A 6,376-nucleotide genomic window follows, 5' to 3' on the forward strand; every position below is an offset into this window, starting at 1 on the left:
TCTACTTCATCCTCTGTAGAAACTTTAACGGGTATGGGTTTTTTTCCTCTTCATTTCCCACACTTCGCTCTGTGAGTTATGCATTTGCTTTGTTCTTGATGAAGTATATTCCATTTATGTTGTTATTATTAGATATTAGTTTTCAACTTTCCATTTAAATACATGATAAATTGACTATGGATAAGTTGTCGAATACATTCACTTGTGGTAATGATCAAGTTCTCAATAGTGAAGCTGAAGATGTAAATGATTTTTCGCGTGAAAAAATGATGTTAGTAATTTAGAAAACCCATATTAAGGAATGAAATTTAATACATGCGATGAAGCGCAGGAGTATCATACCAAATATGGACGGCTTAATGGATTTTTAGTAAGGATTCGATCAACAAACAAAACATGTGTTGGTGTGGATGAAGTGACAACTAGCTATATGGTATGTGACCCGGAGGGAAAGAAGAAGAAATAAGAAAACATACAAGGAGTGGACAAAAAAATGGAAAAGCTGCAATACCATTAAATGTGAGTGCAAGGTAAAAATTCAGTTTCTTTTTGACGAAAAGCATAGTAAATGGATGGTAACGACATTCTCGGATATTCACAACCACAAATTTGTATCTCCAAGAAAGAGGAAGCGCATGCACATCAATAGGTGCATGCCAGAAGGTGTGAATGATCTGACATGGGCATTTAATAAGGAGCATTCAAATTGCCTAAGTCCCGTCGATTTTTGGTGGTGCGTAGATATAAGGTTTACTCGAAGAGATTGTTGGAATCATTTACCCAATGTCAGGCATAAGAATTTAGAAGTCGGTGATACCCAGTCAGTCACCAATTACTTACAGATGAAGCAAATTGAAAATCCACAATTTTTTTATGCAATTCAAGTTGATAAAAATAGCAAAGAAGTAAACTTTTTCTGTGTTGATACTCGGTCACGTATGTCATATGATCGGTTCAGTGAAGTAGTTTTTTTTTTATACTATATATCAAACAAATAAATATGATATGCAACACTCCATTTACAGGGGAAAATCACCATTATCAAACCATAGAATTTGGATGTGCACTTCTACAGGACGAGACCGAATTTATATTATCATGGTTGTTTAGTATTTGGCGTGAAATCATCTGTATGATATTATAACGGACTAAGATGCTTCCATGACCGATGTTATAAAGAAGGTATTCCCAAACACTCATCATCCTCTGTCTCTGGCATATAAAAAAATATCGGAGAGAAATTGTCGGATGTTTACTTAAAAGAATCAAAATTTAAGAAATATATGGGAAAAAATACATCCATCATACTTACAAAATCAAAGATTTTGAGGAGAAGTAGAACACCATGATTGAAGAGTTTGGCTTAAGTAATAATGGTTGGCTAACAGATTTATATGAAATTCGTGAGTCTTGGGTGCATGTATACCACCGTGGAACTTTTTATGCCGGGATGAATACAACAGGTCGTAGTGAATGAGTGAATTGTTTTTTTAATGAATTTGTCTCGTAAAAGACTAATCTTAAAGAATTTGTTGTTAGATACGACCAAGCATTAAAAACAATGGTTGACAAAACAATTTAAGAAAATTAATTATATGTCATAGCATACAAAACAAGTTATCGACAAAAGGAACTTAATGCTAAAACACAAGGATGAAATATATACTCAGAATATCTTTGGAATGTTTCGTGATTAATTGTTATAGTGGATATGTTTCAATCCAAAAGAAATAGAAAAAGGTGACAAGTTTGACACGCATTTAGTAACATACAAGGTTGATGGATTCCAAGAGTTCGTTGTAAAGAAGGTATGGTCACAACAGTTACTCAATTTTCTCAAGCTTCTGAGAGCAAGCTAAGTATGCTTCAAGAATCCACTAATGATCACGAAATCTCCAAAGCTCCTATCCTGGATGTCGTTGATCGTTCGCCATCAAAGGATCGACAAGCAATACAGCCTTTGAACTTCTGTAAGCACTTAAGGAGCAAGAGAAAATTCACCACCTCAGAGATGAAATATCTTGCACGTGCATCCCCACCATCTCCAACTACAACACCACAGGTGCAAGCGTAACAATGAGAAAACCAGCTCCAAGGTACACCATATCTGGCTCGACGCTAACAACATCAATAAGAAATACGCTTCTAGACATTCCTCTCCGATGGAAGAAGTAGTTGAATTACTAGAGGTGGTTTCAAGATGGTGCAATCAAGTTACCTCCTGTCAGACGACCACTAACCGAACAAGAAATAGAAGAAGTGATTGTAATATACTGAAATGTATTTTCAAAGAAAAGATTGATTCAGGAAAAAATTTCTTGGGTACTAAAGGGGTGCACATGGACTTTCTTTTTGTCAAGGGCTTCATCATGTCTGCAGAACCCATCAATCAAGTTGTTCAGTCTCTGATGGAACGCATATAAGAACTTCCATACTTCTCAAAGGCACAATGTAAAGGCATCCTCATCTCTCTTAACCGTGTTATTTCAGGAGGAAGATTATCTTTTCCAAATGGAAATGGAATACACCTTGAACCTTCTCAGATGGTGAAGGCAAAAATAGTGCAGCCGGGGACTGCTCAGCACTACTCATCTCAAATATGTTGAATCTGGAGAGACACTAGTCGATGCATGCAAGATATCAGTGTCATTCCATCAAGACACCCAAAGTCGTAGACATACTCGAGAAAGCATGCGCATTGACAACACCCATTGATGTGCCTAATAACAATCTATGAAGCGCAACACAGACGCGAGGATGGTTCCAAGGTTGACAACTCGGATGATTCATGTCAACGCGAGCTTCAACTCCAACTTTCATCCAAATTCTTTTCCTAGCCCCAGCGCGTCAGCGCCAACTAAATATGCAGGGAGACTCAGGATCAACTAGATAGAAGCATGATACCTCTATCAAATTATCTTGTGTCTGGTGAGTTATCCACTTGGGGATTGACATCAACCTAACACAACCATCAATTTCAACCCGATCTTTTCACCTCCTCCAGAAAAGAGTCTTACCTATTGTGGGAAGATAAATGCGAAAAATAGGTTATCACAGCACCTATGGAGTATGAACCCAAATGATCTTGAAGCATGCACCTGAAGGAGACGAAAAATTACTCATGTCTCTCCACCAATGATAATAAGTTATCTCTCCTTGAAGCATGTACAGATATATTAGAAGAACACTAAAGAGATTCATCAGTAAAAGAACACCCGCCAATTCCAGCAGAACGTCTTCTGAGTCAGCAATACCGATATTGAGGTTGCAATGACAATCTACAAAATCTATTTATATCAGGACCCTCATCCAATTAAGAAGCCTCCTCCTCTTGTGGGACATGTAGAGTGGGGACTGCGTCCATGCTTCCTACTCCGCTCTGGCAACACTAATATGTTGTTGAAGACATGTTGTACTAAATTTAAAATTTTGACTATCACCGGCAACAAGACATCCATAACCATCTTCCACGATTCCAAGGAAGCGAGAGATGTTATGCAGAAGAGGATATGCAATGCTGGGAAGTATTCAAGAAAGAGGGTTAACGAATCCCATATTTGATCAGACTTTCCAAATCTGAAAGGGAATAGGATTTCCCTTTAGATCACACAAGAATATAGTTCAATAACGACTAGCTATGCTTAAAGTAATGTCCGGAAATGCTCGTGGCCATACTTCCCAACCGAAAACAACGTTCTCTCGTGTACCCTCTATTGATCGTTCATGACTTGCGGGACCAGTGCAATTGTATTCGAAGCTCAAGATAATTACAACCTCCCTACTGCTTCACTACTATAACCAACCAAGAGAGTTGATATATGTTAGAGTACTTCTCGGTCGAACTCGCATGTGTTGCTATCTCAAGCATGTTTGTCAATATTAGTGATCAAAACTATAAGTCTTGATTCAAAACTATAAGTCTTGATTTCTAGTCTACTATTAGCCTCGTCTCGGACTAGGATAGAAAGTATAGTTGAGCTCAAGACTCCATGATGATCATCATACAAAGACGAAGAACTTCTCAAGGAACTGGTGGAACTTCATCGACTAAAAAGTATATGGAGACTTGAACTTATCTATCACTCAAAAGTCTATCTACTTTATCTCCTATCTTGAGACAAAAGTCTTATTGCTATATAGACTTTGGTTATACACATTTGCTATTTCGAGCCGAGTTCATCTCACGTATCTATTTTTCAAAATATGTGTTAGTAAGCTTTCGCTTTGTCCAAGTTCAGCTTTACTAGTGACGAAATTCATATTAGTTTCAATTACTTGAAAATGGCCTTGACGAAAAATGGTTTGTGAATAACAACTATATAACGTCCTCTAATAATGTTTCAATGGTTGAAATGATAGTTTAGAATATATAACCTTGGAAGGATATAAACGTTGTGCATTAACACATACGTGTGTAAGTAATTATTCCTTGAACCAAAGTATGCGTACTTTTCTGCTCAGGAAAACCTGAAATAAAGTCCGCGTACCAGTACGCGCACTGTCGGAAGTTCACATACCGTGAATTTCTGCTAGAATTTATGAACTGAAAACAAACTTATTCCAGGTACTTAAGTCCGCGTACCAGTATGCGTACTTAAGTTGGTTATTTTCTACAAACGGTTATTCGTGAACTTAAACTTATATAAACTAAGGAATGCATAATTGCAAACCGTGGCTATAAAGTTCATGAATTGATTCGAGTGAATCAAATCGTTTTTGATTCGATTGTGTCTTGTATACTTCTATAAGATCTAAGCAATTGAACAACTCTCTAACTAGTTCATTTGAGTCATTTGAACTAGTTGTGGTAAAGAGGAATATGGTTGATATGAAAGTGCTCATATGGCTAACCATTTGGTTAACTACTGTTGAACCAACTAAGTGTACATGTTTGGGTACGGTTACACAAACCTAAATAAACGTGCATTTCATTTGTGTGTAACAAGCTAAGTTCGATCCGATGGTTAAAAGATATTAGCTTGAATCAAATCAGGTTTTCATCTAATGGTGAATATTGAATGCTTTGTTACTAAACTAACATTGATTGCAAATCCTGATTTGAAAGACTATATAAAGGAGAACTCTAGCAACTGGGAAACCTAATTCCCATACCTCCTGTGTGATACTAGTTGCATTAGCTAGGTTTATTCTCGAGATCTTGTAGGTTAAAAACTTGAAGACTTCATTGGGATTGTGAAGCCAGACCCAACTATTTTCTTTGTAGTTGCATGATCTGATCTTGATGTTTCTATCGTATTTGAGTACAATCGTAAGATTGGATTGAGATTGATTTCTTCGATAGGCAAGATATAAAAGAAGTCACAAACACCTTCGTCTCATCGTTTGTGATTCCGCAATATCTTCTTTCGCTAGTCGATTAAGATTATTCTGAGGTGTTTGATAATTCTAGGATGTTCTTCGGGAATATAAGTCCAGGTTATCAATTGGTTCCTGTTCACCTTGATTATCAAAAGAAGGAACAAAAACTCGTAGGTATTTCCGTGGGAGACAGATTTATCTATTACCCTAGACTTTTCTGTGTGATACAGATTTATTTATCAAAGTCTTCGACTTTGGGTCGTTGCAACTCTTAGTTTTGGGTGAGATCGGTTAAGGGAATCAAGTGCGTAGTATCCTGCTGGGATCAGAGACGTAAGGAGCGTGATAGACGCATTTATGTGTCTAATACGTCTCTATTGTATGTATTGTTAGTGCTCAATTTTGTATTTATTGTGTTCTTTTATGTCTTTGTAGGAATTTTTAGAGAAATAATCCCTTGCGGCGAAATGGGCTCAAAAAGCAGTGTTTTACACCCCGGAGAAATGTATCGTAGGCACCCCAGAAATGCACCGGAAGCATCCCATAAATGTCCCGGAGGAACCCATAAAAATTACTATTTCCACCCAATTGCTATTCGCACCCAAGCTCTGGTTAAGGGGCATCCATCTTCTCTTTAAATTCAAAAACAGCTTTTTGGCGGGAAAAATATATTCAAAACTGGCAGATTTGTGATTGAGAAAATGAAGGTGTTTTAGTGCGATTCAATCGCTGAAATTTGGTGGGAAGTTGTGATATGGGATAGGGAACACATCGTGGGCATCGGATTCGATCGGAATTGGCTGGAAATCCTGGTTTGAGTCACGAGCTCAAAACAAAGCAACGTGTAATGACAGGTGAAAAAGATATTTCATTAAAAATATGAATATCAGTGTAATTGTTATTACAGGATATGTCTGAACTAAGCATTTATACTACACTATACACGTGCACTTGACACAGAGTTATAAATGCAGACACTCTAAAGATAATGGGCACCATTACCCCCCCTCAAACTGAAGTGAAGAAGGATGAACTTGCATTTTGTCTCTGAGATAGC

This window comes from Papaver somniferum, chromosome 11 (genome assembly GCF_003573695.1).
Source record: "Papaver somniferum cultivar HN1 chromosome 11, ASM357369v1, whole genome shotgun sequence".
NCBI lineage: Eukaryota > Viridiplantae > Streptophyta > Magnoliopsida > Ranunculales > Papaveraceae > Papaver > Papaver somniferum.